Source organism: Cyanistes caeruleus, chromosome 6, assembly GCF_971803275.1.
Source record: "Cyanistes caeruleus chromosome 6, bCyaCae1.hap1.1, whole genome shotgun sequence".
Classification (NCBI taxonomy): domain Eukaryota; kingdom Metazoa; phylum Chordata; class Aves; order Passeriformes; family Paridae; genus Cyanistes; species Cyanistes caeruleus.
The window spans coordinates 46,698,264-46,724,375 of record NC_141706.1 but is presented as its reverse complement, the minus strand read 5'-3'; the positions used below and the strand labels follow the sequence as shown (position 1 = coordinate 46,724,375).

The 26,112-nt window shown below is 40.9% G+C and overlaps 2 long non-coding RNA genes across 2 annotated transcripts in view; one reads left to right on the top strand and one right to left on the bottom strand.

Annotated features, from left to right (window-relative positions):
* The first annotated feature begins 278 nt into the window (after window positions 1-278).
* Window positions 279-26,112, top strand: part of LOC147652656 (uncharacterized) — a 117,135-nt gene continuing 91,301 nt past the window's right edge. The window contains exons 1-2 of the long non-coding RNA XR_015288141.1: window positions 279-458; window positions 9,049-9,196. This is a non-coding gene — a long non-coding RNA (uncharacterized LOC147652656). The remainder of the gene's footprint in view (window positions 459-9,048; window positions 9,197-26,112) is intronic.
* Window positions 18,676-24,821, bottom strand: LOC147652658 (uncharacterized). Its single transcript, XR_015288147.1, has 2 exons — window positions 24,312-24,821; window positions 18,676-24,200 (listed from the first exon to the last, which is right to left on the bottom strand). It is a non-coding gene; the product is annotated as an uncharacterized LOC147652658 (long non-coding RNA).

Sequence of the window (26,112 nt, the reverse complement as noted above, 5' to 3'; positions counted from 1 at the left end):
GCGGGGCCGGGCGGGGCCGGGCGCCGCTGCCCTCCGCCCTGCTCCGCCCGGGGCTGGGGCTCAGCATGAGCCCACCGCCGTGCCCGAGGCGCGCTGCCGCTGTCGGGGCGCGGCCGGGCGGGTGGCGGTGTCGCTGCCCGCGGGCGATAAGGCAGCTAAGGGCGATAAGGGAGGCGGCTGTGGCCGGGCGATAAGGGGGCGGGGCGGGAGCGGGCCCCGGGGGGCTGGGGCGGGGCCACGAAGCGACGGCAGAAGGGTCGCCGTGAGGGCCCGGGGCTGCCCGCCGCCCGCCGGGGGCTGCGCTCGGGCTGAGGGGACGGGCGGGCCCGGGGTGGGCGGCTGACAGGCCGGCCGGCCTCAGAGGGGGCCCGCAGGCGATAAAGCACTGCTGGAGCCAGGGACAGGTGTCCGTGTTGACATAGCTTTGAGGAACGGAATAGGTGGGATGAGCTTTCCAGGTAGGAAGCAGTAGGGGGTGGAGAGCGTATTCGGATGCTCCTGCAGCACTAAACAACAGTGAAGGATGGGCTCTTGTGGAACCGCGCCGCTAATCTAGGGGTGTGCTACGTGTAGCCAGTCCTCCTCAAGGGAGGGGCCCACCGGGCTCTTCTGCCTAGGAAGAGGCAAAATACACAGTACCTAAGGTCTAGAGATGCGCCACAAGTGAAAGACCGAGTGTTTTGCTCTGCTTCATTGCCTGGTTTTGTTTCAGCTCTCCTGTCGTGCTGAGAAGTGTGAACTCTCATGGGAGGTTATCCACATGCTGCAGATTTGTAAGCCTATTCTCCAGTGTGTACCTGCTATAGTGGTTGTGTCCTCACCTGTTAGAGCTAGGCTGTATCTTGCCGTAGACAGGACTGCTGTCTTGCCGAAGAAAAACTGTTGTGTTTTTTCACCATCCTGTAGTATTAATCCATGTTGAAAGCTCCAACATAAAAGTATTCTGTAATTTAACCAAGTACAAGAAATCTGTACAAATTACTGGGTCAGCTGTTGAGGAACTGTCTGAAGGGCATCTCAAAAAGCTGTTTCATTTAGCACTCCAAACAAAAGGCTGTGGTTCAGCATCAGTGTGGGGAAATGAGGGAAAATACATGCTGGTTGCCATGGAATTTGATGTGCCCTGAGAATAGGGTATAACGTTTACAGAGCTGGGTAGAGGATTTCAGAGAGACATTCCACTTCTTCTATAGTGCTCTGTAGGCTGTTGCTCACATGAGATCATTTCTGAAACCAAAATACTTGAATACAATTTTCTGTTGAACACAACATTGCCCAAAACACTGAGAGGTTGATTCTTTTTTTTTTTTTTTTAAGAAAATTAGGCTAAATGTGTATCCCTGCTTCTGCCTTCCAATCAAATCACCAGTATCACTTCACCTAGCCTACAATAAAGTCTGTATACTTAAACATATAAGTTACTGAATAAGTATTTCTTTTGAATAGGGACCTTAAGCACTGCAGATTTATCACCTCTGTAAGGTTTTAATTGTTTTTATTGCCTTGCCTTTTACTTCTGAGCAAATGACAGTTGGTTGACATTGACTCCTTATATCTAAAGAGGCAGCAAAGCCTGTGAGAGGAATCACTTTACAGCCCCAGAATGGACACATTTTGCAAGAACAGTTCATAACTTTCCATGTCCTCAATCCCTTCTGCCCCAGTGGTCCTCAGTCCCTCTAGAGACACAGGACTGGTGCCAGCCATGTGATGGCACAGGCCTATTGGGGGATATCATCTGCATGTTGCTTGGGGGGCAGGTACATTTCCAGTAACAGCACTGTGGAAAAGACAGGGTGCAAAGACTTTAAATGCTTCTTTTAGAGCTGTATTGTCTTCCCTGGCTGAAACTAGACACAGCTGTCCATAAAGGCTAGGATGCTTGCTTTGCGTCTGAGCTCCAGAACTAATTCAGGGCTGGTAGTTCATATAGCCTTCTGTACCTCAGCTTTTCTACCTGTTAAGGAGGGAAATGCTAATAACCCTGACTTGCAGCCAGAGATTTTGTAAAGATTAGCTGGCATTTTTTGCACATTAGCAAGTATTCTTTCTTAAAAGTAAAAATAGTTGTAGTAGAAGCAAAATACAATTCATGTATGCTTCATGTCTTAAAATATATTCTCAAGTCTTAGTTGGAGGAAATGTAGCTGATAAGTATCAGCAGACCTCAAAATAAGCTTATCAATGGATTTTTGTTTCAGTTTGTATTGGATAATTATTAGGCACCATCCCTCCCTCCCTTCTGAACGTCACTCAAATAATTGGTCCATAGAAGGGGATCAGTATTTTAAGGTAGTGCATGGCACTAAGCTTTACGTAGCTGAAAAAGGATAGAGCATAGCCATGCCAAATGAGCCAGTCCCTGCTGTGGAAACTGGAGTGGCATGTGAGGTGACAGCAGAGGACAGAGCTTCACTTCCCCTTCTGCACAGCTCGTGCTTCTGCACCATGGGTGCTGTTGCCCACAGTGCAGGGTGTGTTATGCGCATTAAACACTGCCTTTCATTTCTGGCAGCACACTGTTGTGGCTAGGACGGTGAGGGACCAGAGGGCATGCAATTTCTATTTAATAACAACAGAAATTTTTCATTTACCTGTGCTCTGTAGAGGAAGACTGTGCAAATGCTCTGTGTATATCACACCCGAGAATGGTTTAAATGGGTGGAACTTAGTTAAGTTTTGCTGTTAGTGAAAAATTAAATAACATTGATAATAGATTGAAATCAAAGCAGAACTTACTGGAATAAATAAGTTATTTTTAAGATATAAAATATTTGATAAAAATGTGCAGGTGATATACAGACCACTTGAGAAATAAATTCCTTCATCTGTTCTTCTGTGTGAAGTGGAAGTTTTGTCTCTATTAGAGAGGATCCAAAATTAGTTTCTGCAAACATAGAATACATGGATAGTGAGTGATAGTGTTCCCTTTGTTTTATAATGTCTTCTAGATTTTTATTAAGATTTCATTTTTTTTTTTTTTTTACTTCTGGTAGTCATGTTGCTGTCATTTTGGTTTTGGGGTTTGTTTTTTATTTTAATCTTCAAATACAGTGTCTTTGTGATCTTGTGTAAGAACAATTAAAACATTTAGCAGAGATTTCCTCTTCTTAATGGCAATTTTAGGCCACTGTTCAGTTACACTTTCTTAGTGTGAACTGGAACATCTCAATGATCTTAAGGGGTTTTTTTCCAAAGTACATATTCTATGTAACACTCAATGTTGCTTAGAGCATGAGTAGGGGTTGTGCTGTCTTTATCCAATTTGGCCTTTTTGTGGTCTAAGGTTCTCTGTGGCACTAACTTCCTTTTTCTGTAACTGTTTCGAGCTGGGTTCCCTTTTTTTATTCCTGAAAGAGCTCTGTGAAAAGCCTTATGTGACATATCAGCATATTTCTGAATTTATTTCCCAGATTACTTAGCTTTGAGGCAATTACCTAACCTTGTTGGGTTTCTTTAAGTGTTTCTAACATGTCAATTCTATTTAATTCTCTGTGTGTTTGGAAGGCTTCTTCCAAAGACACCTGTAGTTTTTCTAAATCGATTTTTCAGAACTTTGCCCATGAGTCATTCACTGCTTGTGTATCACACTGGATAGCCTGCAACAAATTAGGTGAACTACCTTTTAAAAGTGTTTTTTTTTTAATTTAAAAAAACCAAAAAAGTGTTTGTTTTAAAAGTGTTTGTTGTTTGTCCTTCCCCTTCCTTCCCCTTCCTTCCCCTTCCTTCCCCTTCCTTCCCCTTCCTTCCCCTTCCTTCCCCTTCCTTCCCCTTCCTTCCCCTTCCTTCCCCTTCCTTCCCCTTCCTTCCCCTTCCTTCCCCTTCCTTCCCCTTCCTTCCCCTTCCTTCCCCTTCCTTCCCCTTCCTTCCCCTTCCTTCCCCTTCCTTCCCCTTCCTTCCCCTTCCTTCCCCTTCCTTCCCCTTCCTTCCCCTTCCTTCCCCTTCCTTCCCCTTCCTTCCCTCTTTTTTAACTTTTCAGTTAAAGATAGAGGGGTGAACCTCATGGTCGACATGGTGTTTATTTGTGTTTCCCCCTGTGTTTAGCTTTCTCTAGCTCGCAGTACTCCCTTTAGCCTATTCATACAAATGTCTTTACGCTGCTGAGATCACCGTGCTGCTGAACTGTTTGCATGTGTTGCAGTAGATCTTTGCCCCAAGCAGGAATTCTACCTTTGCCCCAAAATTTATTCTTGCCTTTGCTCTAATCAGGACTACCTATGCAGATAACAGCAAAGCTTTTGTTACTTGATTACAGCACGTGTAATGTTTAGTGTGTCTGGGAGATCAATTGGCACAGCAGTGCCAGAATAGCCCTGTTTAGTTGGCAGTTAAGAATGACTTCAAAAGAGATTGATATAGTGACTCCACACATTTTTCTCTTCAGTTGCAGTCATTCTGATTTCTTTTCATGCGTAGGTCACACTTAAGGGAGGAGAGACTTAGATCAAATCAAGCTTTAAAATATCAGCCAGTATTTATGAGGCTTCTGTATTTATCATATCATAGAATTGTTTGAGTTGGAAGGGACCTTAAAGATCATTTACTTCAACTCCCCTGCCATGGACAGGGATGCCTTCCACTAGATCAGGTTGTTCAGAGATCCATCCAGCCTGGTCTTGAACACTTCCAGGGATGGGGCATCCATGACCTCACTGGGAAACCTGTTCCAGTGCCTCACCACTCTCACAGTAAAGAATTTTTTCCTAATTGTTGATCTAAACCTACCCTCTATCAGTTTGAAACCATTCCCCTTATCCCATCACTACGTGCACTTGTAAAAAGTCCTCTCCATGTCTCTTGTAGCCACCCCAGTTTTGAGTACTGAAAGTGGATCTACAGGAAGGAACACAGTCTGATATGATTTCACATCAAACTTCACTGAAAGGAATATAAATATAAAATATAAATATAAAAACAATGTACTTAGCTGGGAAGGAAAAGGGCTTTTTTTCTGAAGGGTGTGTGGAACACAAATTGCAAAAAATTGTGCCTGTTTTAAAGTTTATTAATGGCTCACTGAGCTTTTGGTTAAAGGTAAGATTTTATCATAATATTCTTAATTTCCTTTCTGTCTATCTGATATTATTTTCTAGAGATGAAGAGAAAACAGGCTCCTATCCCATAAATTATTTTTCTTCTTCTACACTGGTACAGAACAGACACTTTTGAAAGATGTAACTGGAAACAGAATAATGAATACACCAACAGACAGGGTGTTTATTTTTAATATTTGAAAGAACTGCTTTCAAATCCCAACCATGCTTTGTGTGAAATAGAAATCTAAATGTAATGTTCCTCACATCCAAACAAGTGTGCTGAGTTTTGTCTAACATGTGAGCCTGTCTTACAGGGGTTAGAGTGAGCATTCAGTTGTACATGCAAAAGGCACCACTCCTGTACTCGCCTGCTCAGGAGCTTATGTGGAGCCTTAGGTTTAATTCCCCAGGCCAAGTCTCGTGCGTGCAGTTTGAACTTCTGTCTTATCATTAACTCTGCTGATTGGCAGTACATTTTGGAATTGGTACCTCTCCCTTTTCTCAGAAAATCCTTCTTGAAGCTGAGTAACCTTTCTCAGCAGAAATGTATTTTTCTTCAAGAAATGTCAAGAAAGTGGCACTTTCCAAGAGCAAAGTTATTTTCTTATGATGTTTTTTTATAGTTTTCCAAGTCAAATTGATGCTGATCAGTTTTCTCTTCACAGCTTGGTCCTTAGTGTCTCCAGTTTTAACTTTATCATTTAGTAGTAAAAGATTTTTAATTTTTTTTTTCCCTGATGTCCAAGATAAAATTATTGCAGGAAAGCAACTTTCAAGTGCTGCATGGGTTTTATATTTCTGCGTGCATTCCCTTCTCTCTGGTACTCAGTTCTGTCTGCACTTACCTAGTTTTCTTGCTTGTATGCCTAGAGCATCTTCACAAAACATGAAAGGGCTACTCTCCTCACTCTTCAAGTGGAGAAAATAGGTGAAGAACCAGCAAGTGCTTTTACTGTTGGTGAAAAGACACCAGAGCAGGCTGTGTGATCACTGACCTCATGAGCCAGGCAACCACCTCCATGCAATGACACCTGAATGTACCAGTACTGACTGGCTCATACAGGTTCAGCAGTGCTGTGCCATGTGTGTTTCCTGGCTTGGGAATCTGCAGCTCAGAGCACTCTGCATTGCCCTCTGCTGTGAACTGTAAACGTCCTGAATGACTTGTCCAGGATCCCGCAGGAAGACAGTGGTAGACCAGGGCTATAATGTGAGTTTTCTCCTAAGCAGCAAGCCAACCTTCTTTATTTTGGTTTCTAGGCTACATAAATTCTGAATGAAAAATCTGTGCATGTGGAAAGACCAATATTTTTTTGAAAGTAGGTTAATTCCTATAGCAAGGTATGTTTGGGGGCTGGAGAGGACTGATTACAAAAGGATTAGCTATGCTAAAGATATGGTTTATTTTCACTATTGGAAATGCTTTATTGATGTTAGTGTAGAAATGCATAGATTAGTAGGACTAGACTGATCTGTTCTGTTGTGTCATAGACTGAAAAGAATATAGGAATTTGTTAATATTCTAATATATTGAGGAATGTATTAGAAGAGTATGAATGAAAAGTTTCATGAAAAAATAGGGTCTATCGTTATTAACAAATGGTGCATTGTTTTTGTCAGTGTTAATCTTCTGGTTCTTGATTTCCCCTCCTTCCTTTTCCCTTTTACTGTTTCACAGTCTTGTCATATGTTCCCTGGTTTGCCAAAACCTGATAATCTAGTAATTATACTTTTCCATTCAGTTTTACATTACATTTTTTTAGGCATCATATGAAATGTGCTTGATGCCACACAGTGATGTCTGTTTATACAGGGGAGATAATTTATCATTGCAGGTTTTGTAGGTAGGGTTGGGGTTTCATGAAAATTAAGTACAAAGAGCAATATAGTACAAAGAGCTGAATTAATTTTTTAAACTGTCTGTAAACTAAAAAGGTACCTTTTCCAAGGGAATATCTTATAACGTGTGTGGAGAGAGATGGCAGGTAGTCGGCTTCATTGGGATAGGGTTGGGGTGGGGTTAAGGAGCAATTTAAATGTGTCTATGCAATTGCACGCAGTGTGGGGAATAACCGTGAAGAATTAGAGATGTGTAGGTGCCTGCAGGGCTATGATCTTATTGGCATCACAGAGATGTGGTATATACATCTGTATCTAGTGACTTTGTCCCTCTGGTCTGCTCCGGTGAGATAGTAAGCCCCTCCCCGGAGTGCTGCATCCAGCTCTGGGGCTCCAACACAAGAAGGGCCATGCAGAAGATCAGAGGGCTGTAACTCCTTTCCTATGAAAGCAGGCAGAGAGAGCTGGGGTTGTTCAGCCTGGAAAAGGGAAGGCTCTGGGAAGAACTCCTAGCATCCTTCTGGTACCTAAAGAAAGACTATAAGAGAGCTTGAAGAGGGACTCTTGACATGGGCATGTAGTTACAGGACAAGGAGGAATGGCTTCAAACTGGAAGAAGAAGGTAGGTTTAGATGCTAGGAAGAAATTCTTTACTATGAGAGAAGTGAGGAGCTGGAGCAGAGAGAAGTTGTGTCTGCCCCATTCACAGAAGTGTTCAAGGAAGGCCAGGTTGTGTTAGCAGCCTGTTCTAGTAGAAGGTGTCCCTGCCCATGGCAGGAGGCTGGAACTGGATGGTCTCTAATGTCCTTTCCAGCTCAAAACATTTTAAGATTCTATGATAAGGAATATACTGCAGGGATCAAGGCTCAGACTTAGGGAATATAGTGGACTTTGCAGAGGCTTAAGAGGCGACTCTTTCCACCCAGGTTGTTAACTTTGTTGCTGTTTGAATTGGAAATTAATTGAACAGTTAATAATTCTGTGTCTGTAACTACGGAGTTGATATTTTTACCCTGTCCAGCTGAAAGTGGCGCTGAATCTGTCTCGGCTTCAAAACATCTTGACCTATGTGTTTGAAAGCTACTTCAGGCTTACAAAGAGGCTGTGTTTGGGAAAACTTTGTGCCCTATTTCGCGTGTTCTCTGTTTCTCCGTAGTGATTCGCTAGCTTTTTTTTTTTTTTTTGGGTTGTTTTTTCCCTCGGGAGTAAGTTACTGTGGTGGTGGGCGTGAGACAGAAATGGATTGAGTGACATCTAGTGGTTAGGAATGAAAATATGTAGGATCAAGTTTTTCCTGCCAGAACAATAAAAAGTAAAGCAATTCCTAAAAATGGACTGGAATTAGAATCTAGATAACTTGAAATTTATAGAACATTTCCAATAAGTGAAACTTCTTCTGTCAGCCTCTGTAAGTAGTAACTTTTCTGAATGATATCTGAAGCCAAGGAATAAATTTGATGTCTGGTGCCAGGGCCCAGTTACTTTCAACCCATTCTAGTGTCTTCTCGTGTCTCTTTCCCCTTTCATTGTTTGTTTGGTTTTAGGAATATTTTTACGTGGCTCTCCCTTTGCCACAACCAGAATGACTTTAGTATCATACAGTTTTCTGATTATTAAATTTTTTTAGATTATTGGTGAGAGGTGATCTCATTAATAGCTCTGTTGCGAGAAACTGATCTACTGCTTTGTACTGTTGAGAACCCAGCTGCCTTATTTGTTACTCCCAGTGTTAGAAGAGGTGTCTCCACTGTTCACTTCCACTGGGAAGGATTCTAGTCCAGTTCTCTGCTGTCTTAGACAACCGTGCCAAATCAGTTCTGTCTAAGGGTACAGAGTGGATTAGACCTGTATGATGCCTGGTGGAGGAAATGGATGGCTTTAATAGGTTATTTCCTCTTGTAATTTCCAAGGATTTCTCTTCTAGGCAACTGGACCAGTGTAAATCCTCTTGCTTTCAAATAAATACTTATGAACAAATTCCAGCTGGCTAGTATCCATTGAAATGGGAGATAGATAAAATCTCTATCACTGTAGGGCAGTGCTTGTCTTCTTGTGTTATACAACACTATGCTTTCTGGTTATATTTGGAATGCTGAGAAATGAGCTAGTGTATGGTCATATTTTTATTAGATTTCAATGATGAAAATGTTGTGCCTTCTTACTTTCCTTGCAGGCTTCAGAGAAAATGGAAACAGATTTTTCCTCAGACTTGAGAAAGGAGTGGGCTTTGCTAAAATTAGATCCATCTCTCTTATGGCTTCTTGGGGAGTCACAAGCATATTCAGAAATCCGCCTGCCCATCCACCATAGTATGAAGCTGGGTAAGTTGTTTGGTCAAGTTTAGACTGGTGACCACTGCATATGTTACAGAAAATTCTGTGAAAAGTGGTGGCATTTAATACGTAGGAGGAGCAGTAGCTATTGTCAGTCCATCTGGTCTCATGACTCTGATTGGGCCTTGCATACATTCAGATAACTCTGGCCAGCTCAGTTTCCTCTCACTACTTCAGGGGTGTAGAAATGGAGAGAGGAAGATAAAGGGACATGTGGCACATGTGCTGTGTGTATTAGTAACAGTATCTGTCACAGCTGTGGGATCTGAAAGGAAAAGGAAGGAAGCAGGTGGAATCTGTTGTGCTCAGAGGAAACCAGCATGTGTTTGAGTGCTAGCAAATGACAGGTTTCTTTCTTTAAAATCTCTGTTCTCATATTGTGAGAGTGGGACAGGCATGCCATTATTAGACACCACCTTTATGAAGCTGTAAATTGAGCTTACTTGGTTGGTTGCAAGTTTTGGGGAGAAATTCATTTTGCAATAGGGACAAAGGTGCCATCATTGAGTTCCTCTGGAGCAGGGAGTATTATGGACAGGAGCTGCATGTAAGGAAAAACAGTAAGGGAATTTTTGCAAGACTTCAGTAGTTATAGCTACCAGGATATAACAGAAGCAATTCTGAATTTAGGTTCAATGCTCTGCAGGGCAGAAGCAATTCTTCAATGTGTATGCCTATGGCATTATTACTTCTGCACAGGTTTTTAAAGTACATGTGGTCTGACAGTGATTACAGGGGATGCCATGTCAGCTGCCTCTCCTGCAGTGAGTCTGGGCTCTTAGGCCTACAGTGGCAATGACTTTCTCCAGTCATGGCTTCATGCATAAAAATGTAAGAAATACCTTATTTTGTCAAACCTAAGGCCCACCTAGACAGATATCTTTGCCCTGGACAGTAAAAGTAAAATCTCTGGGAGGTACACCTGTGGTCATTCCCTTATCCGTTTTGGAACGGCTGTCAGTAAAATAATTCTCTTTTTATAGCCTGTTTTTTTTCTGTTTAGCCTGCTGATATTAATGGTCTCCTAGTCCCACATCACCAAAATTTCCCTACAGCTGTGTTTGCAAAATAAAATTATTTCTTTTGTTTGAAACCTGTCTTGCATGCAATTTGAGTGAGTGCCCATACTTGTAGTATTACAAGGTTTGGTGACTAACAATCTGCTCTCGCTTTCTCAACTACCTTCATGATTTTGCAGTTCTCAGTTGTAGCCCCCTCAGCCTGCATGTCTTCAAATTAAGGAGAGAAATCTCTCCTCATAATGCAGCTGCTCCATCCCTTAAATTCCTGCTGTACAATTTACATGCTCGCATGAAACTTGAGTGCTTAAATGTGGATACAATTCAGTCTCTTGGTAGCTACATTTCCCAGCTGTCTGTCACAAGGCAGAGTTGGCTGCCCAATTCAAACAGCCACAGGGATCACAGCATAACTCTTTTTTGAGCACCTTCTATCTGACCTTTTTTAAAGCTGTAGCAAGCAAATTCCAAGAACACTTGTGGGATGAATGGCAGCAGCTTTCTCTGTTTGTAGGTGGAGACTGGCCAATTCACAGCTATCCTTACGGATGTTCAGCTTTTTCTGGGCCTGAAACTAACTGTTACAAAGGGCCAGATCCTCACTAGTTGCTCCTAGAGTTTCTGGTCATTTGGGTTACAGTGCTGGCCAGACACCCATTTGTACTTTTTGTGTGATTCCTGCTGGTGTCAGTGCTGAACAAGTAAATTAACTTCTACTTCTTGGTAGTTAGTAGCCTTGCTGTACCTTTGGGGATACCCACGGTGAGGATGAGGTCAGCTGCAGGGCAGATAGAGGTTGCAGCCAAACTTGGAGGCACTTGCACTGATTTTTTCCAGTATCTTGATGCCCTCTGTCCTGGGAAGTGGATCTTGAGAAGAAGTTGGTGCTGCAGGCGGCATCTATCAGTTCACTGGTCCCTGGAAAGGGTGGAAGTTACCTTCCAGTGGTGTGGTTATAATAAAACCTATAATTCTTGACTTCTGGCAGTTTATTGTATATTAAGATGTCTCGGTTTATTGAAAATAGCTAAAATATTTTTTTCTCAATCAATTGTAGTAAATTGATGACTTCTTTCTTTCATGGATGACTGAGTTGCTCCTCTTGGGAACCCATGCTGAGCAAAGATCCTTTTCTCACTTTTTCAGGTCTTTTTTAGATCCTGTAACTGATCTGACTGAATAGAAAAGGGAAAGCTGAAATGCTAAATTGTGTTATATTAGTAGGAATCAAAGGATGCTAAGCTTAAAGATAGCTAAGATTAACACTTGGTCTAACCAAACATGTATGACTAGTCTGTTAGGCAGAAGACTGCAAAAGGAAATTTGCTGTATTTTTTCTATTTTAGAAAGGTAAGGATTTAAAGGATGGAATGATAGCAAATCTTGCTGTTAGATATTAATACAAATCATTGAACGTGCCCACCTGCTCTCATCTTATTGTTGACTTTGCCCTATTCATGTGCAAACAGCGTGAGCTACAATGTCTTGTGTTGCAGTGACCCTGACCGTGTAAGGCACGGGGCACATCTCTGTGAGGTTCTGTAAACGCAGTGCTGTGAAACCTCCAGCACCTTTTCTAGATGTGTTCTGAATTGGAGTGTCTTCCTGTTTCTTAATATGAATAATACACCCCAGAGTCAATCTCCCATGTCTCTAGCTGCTACATTCTCCCTGCCAAGAATGTAACCTTGTTCAGCCTTTGCACCAGATGGTGTCCTGGAAGCTTTGTAGGTCAAACTAGGAAATGACTACATACCAGAATAAACTCCCTCAGAAAACTAGTGAAGAATAAATACACAACACCATTGCTTTAGCCCTGATCTCACATATTTTGTTCTCAAAACACCTTTTATATCTTAGGATATAAAACTGTCACTATCAACCGTAGACTCAGCATAGTTATTACAATGAATGATGATTTCCCTTCTCACAAATTCTCACTATTTCACACCAGCAATTATCTATCTCTTTTCCTGAACAGAGAGACCAGCTGCTTTTTCTCTTGGATGCTTTACCAATGCCTATTGAAGTCAATGCAGAGTTCTTGTACACAGCTGTACTCAAAGAGGATTTTTGTTTTGTTTTTTTTTCCTTCAGTTCTCATGTTTCATCTAATAAGAACTATGTTGGTGTACAAACCCATCTTAGAATAATTTGCAGCTACAGCAATGCTAATGCTGTAAGGAAAAAAAGTTACTCAGTTGCTTCTGTGATGAAGGGCAATTGCTCCCTCTGCTGTGTAATCTCCTGCCAGAAGCTCTGCACTTGCAGTAGTCACTCAACTTTGCTTTTCCTGTGACACAGTTATGTTGCTGTGTGTTGGTACCGTGTGCATAGTAGAAATTTTGGGAAGTCCTCAATCCCTGGACTTTCAACACCATAACACTAATTATTTTGTTACAACAGTTAAAAAATAATAACATTTTTATATTTTATATAAAATATATATAAATATTTTATATTTATAAATATTGACATAATAAAAAATAATTGTAAAATAACTGTAATAACTGTAAAATAGTTTGCGTTCTGCAAGGTATCACATTTATGAGTTTTTAAAATACAGCATTTCTAGGGTTCTGGTTGTATGAAGTCAAAGAAAAACAAAGAAATGTTCAATTTACATGAAAATGGAACTTTCCAGTACTTTCAGCAGATTTTCATGTACAGAAAATACACTGCTCCTTGAGAACCTTCCATGTAGCATAGATGGTGTCAATAAAGTCCCTCATTTTTATTTATGTAGCATAGACAGAGATAATAGACAAATAATTCCTAAGTGGTGGTGGGTTTTGGGTATTTCTAGCTTTTAGTACTTTTATTTTCATATCTTTCTTCTGGGAAAGCTTGGTTTTTAAGGAACAGACATGCATATCAATATTGTTAATGTGATTCTTGTGGTAGACAAGACATTTCAAAAGGGGAACAACATTTTCTGGAATGTCATGCAGCAGCTACCTTATCTTTTGAAGACCGTTTTCCAGACAGATGCCCAAGGAAGAACACTCTCAGCTCTTGCAAGTTCTGTGCCTTGGTACTTGTGAGCTGCATTGTCACAGGGGAGTGCAGCTTCAGAATCCTGGGGTTCCAGGTATGCTCCAAATGTATCCAGTGTACAAAGAGACACAAAAGTCTGAAGAAGAAACTTGTTCTCACTGCTGCAAAGCCCAGCAGTGTGTCCTGAGCAATCATGTACCCTTAGATGGCTCTCAAACTATGAACAACACTTGCAACATAGTCATAGAATAGTTTGGGTTGGAATGGTCCTTAAAAGGTCATATTGTCCACACCCTTGCAATGAGCATGGACATCAACGAGAATAGGTGCTCAGAGCTGCATCCAACCTGACCTTGAACGTTTCCAGGAGCAGGGCATCTACCACCTCTGTGGGTAACCTGTGCTTATGTTTCACCACCTTCATCATAAAAAAAAATTCTTCCTTATATCTAGAATAAATCTATCCTCTTTTAGTTTAAAAACATTATCTCTTGTCCTACAACAGGACTTACTAAAAAGTCTATCCCCATCTTTCTCGTAAGCCCCCTGTAACTACTGGAGGGCTACAATAAGGTCTTCCCAGAGCGTTCTGTCCTCCAGGCTGAACAACCCCAGCTCTCAGCCTTTTCTCACAGGACAGGTATTTCATCCTTCCAATCATTTTTGTGCCCGTTCTCTGGACCCACTCCAACAGGTCAAGTTCCTTCCTGTGCTGCAGACCCCTGAGTGGATTCAGTGTTCCAGGTGGGATCTCAATGGAGCAGAACAGAGGGCCAAAATCACCCCCTCAGCCTCCTGGCCACACTGCCTTTGACGCAGCCTGGGATATGTTTGGCTTTCTGGACTGCAAGTGAATGCTGTCAGTTTATGTGCAGCCTCTCATCCACCAGCACCTGATTTCCTTTTCCTTCTCAGCTACTCTACATTCCTTCATCTCCCAGTCTCTATTGATACCAGGGGTTGCCTCAGCTCACGTGCAGCACCTTGCACTTGGTTTCATGAGGTTCCTGTGAACCTACTTCCTGAGTTTGTCCAGGTCCCTCTGGATGGCATTCTGTCCCCCTGGCGTGTCACTTGCCCCACTCAGCTTGGTTCTCATACTCAGACTTGGTGAAGGTGCACTCAATGCCACTGTTTGTGTCATTGATGGAGATACAAAACCGTGCTCATCCCAGTCATCTGAGGGACACCGCTTGTCACTCATCACCATCTGGATGTTCAGCCTTTGTCCACTTGAACCAATTCCTCATCAGCAAGGAGTCCATCCATCAGATCCATATCTCTCCAATTTGGAGAGAAGGGTGTTGTGAGGGACTGTGTCAAAGGCCTTACAAATGTCCAGATAACAACCATAAACTCTTCCCTTGTCCACTGCTGTAGTCCCTTCATCACAGAAGGCCACTAGCTCACTTGTCTTCTTGTTGACAGATTTCCAGTTCCTACTGCAGGCTGGGAACTCCGCACAGGTGTGCAAGCACAGCATATTTATCATGATGTTATACTTGGCTTATGCTCATAATGGGATCTGGAATGAGAGAGAGTATTGGTGCTGTTTTTTGATTTGTTTAAAATTTATCAATGCCTGCCTTTGAAGTTAATGCCTTAAAAATGATAGTATAATACAGCCTCACTGGAATGTCTCCTTCCACAAGCCATGGTTGGTTACTTTGAAAGTTTTAGAGCAGAGTCCTCTCACATGCACAGGATAAGAGCAGAAAGTGAATTAGTGCCCTTTCTGAGAGCACTTGTTTGATATCCTAATCTCTTGTGTGGGGGGAGTCTCCCTTGTTTCTAGGACCCACCTAACTGAGCCACAGCTAGATTTCAACCAGCTCCTCCAAACTGTATGAGGTCTCCACACATTTTGATGCTTTCCAAGTGATTTTTTCACTGTCACAAAGATTGCTGCTTGCTATTTTAAGATGTTACTTCTGGTTCTCAAACTTGGGAGTGAGAATCTGTTCCTATTTAGGTGTTGGATGATAGGATTGAAACACTTTTGTCTCCAAATGGAAAAGAAAGGTCAAAAACCTTTCAAAGTACTTCTTGCAGGAGGCTGATGCAATGCAGTTGGCTCTTAGATAAGCCTCATGCTAAGAGATCCTGTTTTTGGAAAAGGACTGTGCTCGAATATTGCGACTCTGGACCGTCTCTGCTTTTAAGACCAGTGTGATTTCAGGCATTAGTCCCTGTCAGATACAGTGAGAGAACATAATGGACCTGATCTGTGAAAGCCTGCAATTAGCAGCTGTACTGTGAGCTCTGCCAACAGGTTGAAGTGCTCAAGCAGGAGGAATCCAGAAGCAGTGTTGCTGTTCCAGCTGCCACCAGGTGCTGCTCTGCAGGTAGGCTTTCTTGCTCTCTTCCTGTCACCCAGGCTGGGTAGAGGAGCCAGCAATTAGAGTAGTGCTTGCAGTACTCAAGGCTAGGCTTGGGCTTAGACCAGGCTCCACTTGTCTTGTGGGTCAGTACAAGTGTTCCCAGGGATAATCCCACATTTCCCACCAAGCAGAACTCAGCTTGGTAACCCTTCAGTAAGCACTGAGCACTGTAGTCCCCACTGGTTTAAAGTACCTCTAACCAGCTTCCCTTCTACTACATGTCTTAGCTTTCTCTATAGGTGTGTAGGGCCTGCCTATATACACCATGCTCTAATGGTACTAATGGAGAAGACAATGAAAAAGGTATTGTAAGTTCCTATATGGATGTTGATCTATTCTTGTGATTGCCTCAACCCTCCGTAAAGGCAGGCAAATACCAGGAGTAGCTCTGGATTACTAATATAAAACCTGAAATGCACTTACCTTTTCAGTGTACTTTTGTTGGTTTTGAAGCCACTTTCTAGTGGAAGATTCCCTGCCCATGGCAGGCAGGGTGGACTAGATGATTTTAAGGTCTCTTCCGACCCAAACCATTCTATGATTCCATGAAACTGTGTTGTTGTGAACAAGTAGATTGAAAGATCTCATTTGAAGTAGTGAGTTTAATGTGGAATGGTCTCACAAAGCAAATATGGAGTTTCTTGGCAAGAAATTTCTTCCAAAACTGCATTATTTTTGGCTGGAGAATGGAAGCAAGATTATATGTGTTACAAAACACATGTAAGGAAGTCATTGTAGATAGGTTCCAGATCAAGACTATTCACATGGATTATTCAGTGGATTGTTTTAGTTGAATAAAAGTGAGTTAGAAAGGACAGGGGTGAGCTATCTAATATTTGGAGACAGGTCACTAAAGTGTAATTTATCTTCATGTTTGAGTTATTTTGCTTGTTTCTGTAAGAAAATTTTCTGTGAGTAGGGGCCATGGCATTGACTTCTGCAGATTTTTATTCCTTTATGAATCACATTATAAACCCACTTTGTTTTCAAAACAATTTTCATTACAGTTGTGACTGTTTTCATTATGGGAAGCAGTGGATTAAGAGAAAATGGTGATATTAGTGACAGGTCTGAAGCCAAAGAGAGAATTGTTCATTGAAATGACTGGTGCTGAAGGTTTCTATCACTTCTGACCACTTGTGACCAGGAATTGGTTTGAATTTGGGAGAAGTTACAGAGAAGGCAACACTGAAGAAAATAAGGAAATTTGGGAAGGTTAACAGGTTTCTTGTCAAAGAAGAGCTGAGAAATATGCAGACTCAACTTTCTAGTCCTCCATACTAAAGAAAAAAGGAAAAAAAATAGTATTTTTCAAGAAAAAAACATTAGCAGACGTGTCCTGATTCTGCCATCAGTATCAAACTACTTTTCTTTGTGTATCAGTTTTTTCTTTGCAAAATGAGGATAAGGCTGTTGGGCAGTTTTTGTAAGGTGGTTTGAGATCTGTACCAGTAAGTGCAGGTTAACACAGCGCTACTCTCCTTTGACGCTGGATGCTCACCATGATGCAGGACCAAAAAATTTCTGCCTAAATGGTCATAAGACATAGGAGCATGTGACACAAACAGTGACATTTCTGGTTTTGCATAAATTCATGTGATTTATTCTGTTTCCTTTTATATTTTTTTTCATCATGGGAGAAAATCAGGCAATTGCTTTTTCCAGTGCTGAGGTATAAGCTTCAAAGCTGATTCTAATGAAAAAAAATAGACTATGGTCTCTAGATGATTGATCAAAGCAGGTGATTTTGAACTTGGTTTTAATCTATTATTTAAACAGTATGCTAAAAAAAAAGTGCTTGAATAATTTCACATTTGTTTTGCCTTTATAGTTCTTCGTGTTTTGGTTTTTTTAAAAAAATTATATTCACTGTAAACAAATAAATTTGTAGCTTTTACTCTGACTTTCACAGGCCTGTTGACATCACTTCTTGAGCCACTACACATAGGAATAGAGTTCACATGGTACCACTAACAGCTCTGGTTTTCCCAGAAGTGTCAGATCTCCTGTTTGTGTGTTGTAAAGGCCTCTTCTGTGTGGGTGTGAATGGATTCCATAGGCATTTATGTATGGCGGGTAGAGATGGATACCAGAAAAAAGCAAGTCAAGCAGGGCAAAAGAGCATGCTGAAAAAGCTCATGTCTGAAAGTGTCTCCAAACTTGATTAGCTCCAGAGTCAGTAGTGCTGTGGAATCCACAAGCATGGATATATTAGCATGTGAGGCAGCCAAATTTGTTGAAGGCCGCTAGGCCTCCAGCAACCATCAGGATTAACAATGGGGTGCCTAACTCACATGGCACCTGAGGCAGTGTTCTCTGCAGAGAGCATCTACAGCTGGTTCAATACCAGCTGAGACAAGGGACCACTAGAAATACTTTCTGAACCCCTGCTAGCCTGTGTTGTATCAGTACAGTTTTCTGCTTTGATGGAATTGCTAGTGTTGGCCTCCCAGCTGTTGCTCCAGACTGGGAACTACCAGTTAATGTGTTGTTGTGAGCTTTGTGAAGGGAATGTATTGTGTGTAGTTATCTGTCATTGAAATTAACAGCTTGATTTTATTATTAACAGCAGCTTTATTAAAAATAAAAAAGTGTCCTTGCAAATATGGGTTCTGATGTTTGTCTCACTTCAATTTGATATTTTCAACAAATGCACTGAGTAATCCAGGCACACAGAGAAATCTGTCTAAGTTCCTCAATGATTTCTGGCAGGTAATGGGATCAGAAGAAGCCTGGAGGACCATCCAGGGTACTTCAGTGATGCATACAGGGACTGTATGTCATGGATAGGGCCTTCCTGTAATTCTGTTAATATACATTTGTAAAATTAATTATACAGACTTATTTAGACTGGTCAGGTTATTTTTCTGGATGCCACATTTCGTACATACTGAGATGTGGGGTAGTTTTTTCCTTTTTTTTTTTTTTTTTTTTTTCTGTTGCAGTTTTTTAATTTGGCAAGCTGGGTTTTGGATAAAAATGATAATTTATTAAAAGTTGTCAATAAATCATTAAAATTTTATTAAAATGTCTGGAATGTGTTATGAACGTTCACTAACTTAAAACATTATTAAAATATAGACATTTTATTAGTATTTGGACATTTCATTATTAGATATCTAAATCCTGAAGAGCAGAAGCAACAGTGACATGCTGGAGGACAGAAAATTTTATACGAAAGAAGGAAGGACATCAACAGGTGAAAATAGTGTTGGAATATATAGGGGAATAGACTGGAAGGGCTAGGCCTTAGTTTGCCATATTTTGGAAGTGGTAGATGCCATCCTCTTCTCTCTGGCTCTTAGATGTGACTGGAAACAGGAACATTAGTTTCCTTCTTTCTCAATCCCCAGGTGAATTTCAGCTGTCATTGAGTTAATGCATCTGATGAAAATTGTCTCTTTTCACTTTCTAGCTAGCAATAGCAAAACTAATTAAGGCATAATTTTTTGTACGACGAGAGCAGGAAGTACTGGAACAATGAAAACACAAGGTTTTGATCTGTGGTGAAGGTTGGAAATATGCCTGTCATGAATAACTATGTTTTATGGAAATGAAAGACTATTATGTAAATTTTTATTTGTCAGAACTACAAAATGGAGACTAAGTACCAGTGATGCTGCCAGTGTTATACAGACCTTTAATTATGAAAGGCTGAGCGCTGTAGAGCACACCAGTGCACAAGAGACAGGCTGGTTGGAGAAAAAAACTCAAGACTTTTATTCCCTGCAAAGGCAGTTCATTCAAAGAGGTGTTCAGACCACTGGGAATATCTATTTCACCCTAGGCATGCTTTTACTGTGTGCTTCACACAGGGCATAGTTTTAGAAGTCCCCTGAAAATTTTAAATCTGTATGAAACATGGCACAAGCTTTCAGTGTCACTAGGATGGCTTTCAGGAGAGCAAAGAGCAGCTTTTAATATTCAAATGCTGCAGCTGTATATCCATAAAAAAATCTGGTAAAATCACTAATCTTAAATTTTAATGGAAAAAGCAAAACTTGTTAGTTCTCCAGACCCTTACAGTGAGATTTCAATTGACTTTGAGGCAAGGATTTTGCTCAGTAATAAAACTATTAACTGATTTGGTCGCTACAGTAATTACTTGTTTGTGTTTTGCTGAAAGGTGATCTAGCAAAGTGGAACATGTCTTTCTACAAGTCTCAGTATGATGCCTATAAAGAGTCATCTATGGGTAAATTTAAAATTGAAAGGAAAAAATAAGCTATTTTATTAGCTAAAGATTTCATTTTCTTTTTACTGTTACAGCAGAAATGTAAGCACCTTACAATTAAGGAAAATACTCATGATTTGCAAGGCTGTGTAAGACAGAGGAAAAGCTAATTTTTCTATTAGTTCACTTATTCACTTCATTGTTATGTGAATTACTCCAACACTAGGCACCAAAGCATCAAATGTAATATAAACTACTGGGGGATGATATTTGCCTCATATTGCTCACCTATTGTAATCATAAATGAAGAAACCCAATAGAGTCCAGCTCATGAGACAACCCTTCACTGACTGACAAAAAGTCAATGTTAATTCAGGATCTTCCCCTTGATTGAATAAGTCACAGTAGGAAGCTGAGTAGGAACAAAATTTGCTGCAGGCCTCATAGTGAGGAAATGCTTCCCAAGATGAATAATTCCAGTGTTTATTAGCTCAAAGATGTGTGTGGCAGATGTGTGAGGAGAGAAACAAGGTGTCTTAGTACACAAGGTTTGCTCATAGAGGGACTTTTCAGACAATAATGGGTTGTGCTATCTTCTGTGATGGCTACAGCTGATCCTTCTCCTGGCCCTTCCTTGAATAAACTTCTTCTTTGAATAAAAATTATCAAGTGCATACATATTAGAGAAAAAGGGTAAAATGTTCTAAGTTGCTTTTACTAGCTAATTTTATATCTTCATAACCTATTAGAGATGTAAAGGTCTAAAATATTGTGCTCATTAGAATTGCTTTTCCAACATTTGTAACTGAATTCAAGTTCTTCATCTTCCAGGATAAAGATTTGAGTGTGCTATTACAAGAAATGCAGGATGAGGAAAAGAAGAAAAGAAGTGTTCACACCAAAATCACAGATTTGCTCACTCACTCTTGTTCCAGACCAAGCATCATCCCCAGAGATATAATTTCTCCATCATCTTCTTTTACAAATTAAATCCATACACAAAGCGTTCTTTGTTGATGCTCTTACTCTATCAACTTTTCATTTGTAAGTTTGCAGTCCCCAAGACAGATCAGAATATTGGTGTTGTGCATGTCCTTGTGAATCAAAAGACCTTCAGTTCTGTGGGGTTTAACCTGTTTTACTTAAGGGAGGCGTGGCTGCAATTTTGTGCCAGGTTTTTCCTGTATTTTTCCCATATGATTGTGTTTTGAGACTAAAGACAAGTCCATGATGAGCTGTGGAGGATGGGAATTTGGTGACTAATGACTTTTAATTCCTTCTGCTGTTGTGTGGGTCTGTAAAAAGAGAGTATCTTAGCAGAGCATGTTGTTGAGTAGCAAGGTGAGGTTTGGATAGGGTGATAGGGCCCTTCCAAGTCTTGTGGTACCTGTCTATCTGAGTTAAATGACACCTAACCTTGGTCAGGCCTGGAAGGACACTTTTTGTTCAAAAAAAGAAAAAAATGTACACGGTGATAAGACCATTTCCTTTCTCACAGCGTCTCCTTTAATGTCAGGCCTGAAATATGAAGTCATTAGGGGATATTAAAACAGTGCTGACAAACTAATTAACAAAAGACATTACGCCGGATGGGCTCAATTTATCCTTTTTAATGGTTCTTATAAATGGGTGCCGCCAATTAAAATTAATAAAGATTTACCAGCGATTGCCCAGCATACACTGTTAAAGAGCTTCACTGAAGGTCGCCTTAAAGTCAGCCTTGTCAAAGCTGCAAGTTCAGCTCCCAATACCAAGCCATGCTGAGTTACTCTCAGTTACGTTTTCCCAAGCAGTTTCTCTTTCTTTGTGTTTGGCTGAAGTTTATACACTTCTGTCTCTGTCTGTCTAAAATCTCATCCATCTGCCTGTTGAGTCTATTAAAAAATATCCCCCATGCACTATTAGATTTGTCACAGTTTCACAAAGAAGAATCTCAACAGTCAGTATAATGAGAACTTTGTTCTTTCCAAATTTGTCTGTTATGACAAAATCCTTGACTAACAGCTTTCATTTTAAGCCACTCTTTATTTTCTTGCTGTCAAATTAAGGCACAACAGAGTCCCTGCTTAGGGGCAGAGTATGGATGATCAAGATTGCCCTGTGTAGCTATAGCTTTGCTCAGTCTAGACCAGACTGAATTCTGCCAGGTCATGCTCTTATGGCTTCCAGCATTTTTCCATGCGTAGATGATTAGATATTAAAAATATGAATTATGAATGCATCAAGGGAGAAGTCTGCAAGTACCCCAGTGACTAAAACTTGGTGACAAATAATAATTTCTTTGCAATCTGTCCACCAACAGGAAAACAACTAGGAGACTAGCCATGCAGCCACAGCTCATCTCTGATGTTCTGCCCTCCATTTCCATTTTGTAAGGCAGTGGGGCAGGCAAACTGGCTGAATGCCACCCTTTTTTCACCCTTGATAGAAAGGTTGTCAGAAAGTGTGCTTAAGTGGATAGATGGAGATGCAGCTGTAGCTTGTGCTGGGCTATGTTGGCAGCTCTGTGCTGATCTCTGTGCCATGGGAATGTATCAGCTGTAATGAGCAGGACACAGACTGTGGGATAAGGTGGAACTGTCTGCTTAAGAACTGAATTCTCTGGCACAGTCTTTTGGTGTTGCTGCTATTAAGGATTCCCCAGAAGGCAGCACTAAGGGGCAGGTGCTGTTGTCTTCTCATGCACATTTAGGTCTGGATTGTCAGTGTGAGGTGGCAAGACACGCTAATGCTTCTGGAAATAGCAAGTAGTTCCAGATGCATTACTCTTCAGTGCCCAGGAAGTGACTGCTGTATGCTGCAAAGAGGACCCCAGAAATTGTATTCTCTGTTTTGTTCTTTGTAAAAACACTGATGAAGCACAGTAAATTAATAGGAAAAAAAGAAAAAAAAACAGAGAGTCATGGGAACAATGGTAAATATACATGAGCTAGAGAAACAGCTCAACTTTTTTTGTGGGAGACCACCTCAGATTGCCACAATCAGGGCAAAGTGACCCTGTTGGGTGAGTTGAAGGTTCAGGGGAATGAGAAGGATTAAATCTTTGGCAATTTCAAGAGAGCTGAAGCTTCATGTTGGTGTACAACTGTAACTGTCTCACTGGAGCTGGTTCCTTACTTTTTTACTTTTGCCACCTCATTTCCCCATTTTGAGTATGCTAAGCACATGCAGGAAATCTATACATTATATTCCAGGAGTGAACATGTCCTCCTTGTGAAGCTTAAAGGACATGATAACAGACAAAAGATTTTCAGATTTTCTGAGCAGGAAGAGAGGGAGGGTGTAGGAAGGAGAAAGAGAAGAAATAAAATCTAAAGAGGAACTGAATAACTGTTACTGAGTAGTCTTTCAAATTGTTCTTAACCCTTGTCTGATATTTTAGTAACTCTTCTAGACGAGCGCTGATAAATCTTTTTCTCCCTTACAAGCAGTATTCTTTGGCAGAAAGGTACATGATTTTTTCCAATTAAGAGTGTGACACACAGGGACTAAGGGTCAAACTTTGGATTTTGGAAGCAAATTCTCTGCTCTATTAAAACAAATCAACTGCAAAATTACAGGATTAGAAATGTGAGTCTATCCAAGGCTTTTCAGGAATGACTTGTGGGTTCAACCTGTCTCAATTTCTGTATTTATTTCTCTTTGCTGTGTGAAAAGACACCAGATACTGGAGAACAGTGTTCTGGAGCACAGACAGGGTACAGCAGTTGATGGAAACTAAAGCCATTTATTCTAAGTGGAGAAGGGCTAAATCTGTTACCAGGCTTCCTGTAGAGTGAAGCTCTCATCTACGGCTAAATATGATGATTTCAAAATACATCTCATTACTGAGCTCTCAGAATTCCTCTGGAGCTGACTGAATACCTAAAAACCCCAGTAGATGCAACAGCTATGGGACCAATTTCCCAACACAAATTCTCTGTTGGTTTGTCTAGTGAGTCCATATTTAAGCTGATGACAAGAAGGTATTTGCACACCACTTCAGCATTGATTTTTAGTAGTATGCAGAGTCTGTACTATTCCTATTCCACTTGTTTAAAATCTCCTTTTCTGTGGTGTTGCAAATATCCTTGAAACAAGAATTTTGTTGAATTCAGTTACTTCTTTGTGTCCTATTACATTTAATGTCACAGGACTATAAATTGTTTACTGTCTCATAGTAAAATTTTGGCACAGATATTTATGGCAGAGGTCTTAATATTTTTAAATCTTCTTAAATGTCTTTCCCTGTGCTATGTTAAAATAAACACAGTCCTTTAAGCTTGTGATGCCTAATAATGGTGCTTAGAACAAAGATTATCTTCAGATAATTAATTTTTCCTCTTCATTTTCTTTCTTCTATTTCTGATGCATATGTAAGCAAGAGCTTTGTGGTGTCCCTGTAAGCTGTTCCATGTTTGCTCTTCACTTTTCATGTGATTCTGAAGAAGGGAAAATGAAGAAAGAAGATGCATTTTTAAATTTAAGAAAAATTCAGCTAATGGGAAGAATTGTATTTTGTGTGTTAAGACTTTCCTTACCTGATCCCTTACCTGTTCTGTAGCAGAAGATCCACGAACCTGGATGCTGCATTTTTTCTAGCTCTGTACCACTCAATCTTCTTCAGTTTCCAGTTGCTTTGCAGGTTTACTTGAGCTAGATTCCCCACTGAAATAACAAGTTAAACAGGCAGAAAAAAACAACATGTGAGAACTGAAAGTGAAAAGCAGCAGAGCATTGTGATTTCAAAAATTCTAAATAGCAGGAAAGAAAATAGAATGCGAGAGATTTCACTGTGTTATCAAGTTTTGCTCCTACAAACAGTGGGCATTCTGGAGCTTCCTTGGCTTCATCTCCCACGGTGTGAAGAGCTGGGGGGACGCTGTGATTAACGGTGGCAGATCTCTCAGTGTTCCTCTGGATCTTTGCATCCTGATGGGCCATGTCACCTAAACTCCTTGGCATCCTGGAATCTTCTCATGCAATGAGCATGCAAAAGCCCCTGCTATTTCTGAACAGCCATATTTAAGCTTCAGTCTTCTCTGGCTTGCTTGTTTACATTTACAGTTTGCTTGTGTACATTTGGATATGAGCTCTCATCCTCCCACAAGCAGTGACTGCCAACAAGACTTTTTCAGGATATGTTAAAGGGGAATACTGGGGTATATGTGCTGCAACCTGGTTCCAGGCCACTAAACTTTTCAGTTTCCTCAAACAACCCTGCACTGAGGGATCACCAGCTTTTGCCTGCGCTCTTGATGTACAGTACATTAATCGTGCCCTCCCTAATTCCTGCTTCAAGATAAATCTCTTGCGCTCCCATTATTGGGCTAATTGCTGTGGATTATATGGCAGTCAGTTGCTCTTTGGCAGGGAAAGATTAATGGAGGACATTTCCTTTGTTTTGATTTCATTTGCTAATTGCTGTATGGAGAGGTGGCTATGTTAATTCATCCTCTCCCCCTGTTAGATAGCAGGGTTTTGTTTAGCTTGTGCTGGGAGAAGAGTAATTGCCACGAATCCTGAACATTTCTTTGTCTTGCTCTGTGGATTTGGGATGGTTTTAGCAATTCCTAGACAGAGTGCTCATATGTATATGTGCTTTTTTCCATGTTTCCAGGCATAGGATGTGCTAATCATAGGCACACAAAATGAGGAATAAAGAATTTTCTGCGTTTTTGGTAGAGGCTGAATTGCTGGTTGTTGGTCTCTTTGTACCCCTGTCAGACTCTTGGAAGAAAGCCAAAACCCCACTGAAAAACCTTGGCCTTTCAATTGAGTATGTATGTCACGATTCTGGCCCCTGGACAAGAGGCAGAGCCTGTGGGCAGCTAAACACTGGGAATTGAGTGTTGTTACTAGTTCTGTTTTTATTAGGTAATTTAAAAAACAACTGTCACCAAGTGTGCAGTTTTCTCAGCTTTAGATAGATGCAGAGATCTGAGCAAACTGGACAGATAATTAAGCCATTCACACTTGTTAGCCAGAAAGGATTCCAAGCCAGTCACTGGTGAATGAAAATTGCTGCCATCTGTTGCCTGTTCTTTGGCTTTTGCAAAGTGTTTGGATGTCACTCTTTCCTGCTGAGACAGATGTTTCCCACTGCACATCCGCAGTCCAGGATTTGTACTGCCACCCTCACCACAGCAGAGATGCCTCAGAACAGAGATTTTATTTGAGTAACAACTGAAAGGCGTAGTTGTGAGGAATCTGCCCAGTGCCTTCTATAATTTAATTGCTCTGTGAATAAATGAGACCCTTCAGTCTCCAGAGTTATCAGCTTGACAGTTTTTACTAGAACAAAATTCTTTTGATCCAGTGACTGCAGCTATTAATTTAGGGATCCAGACATAA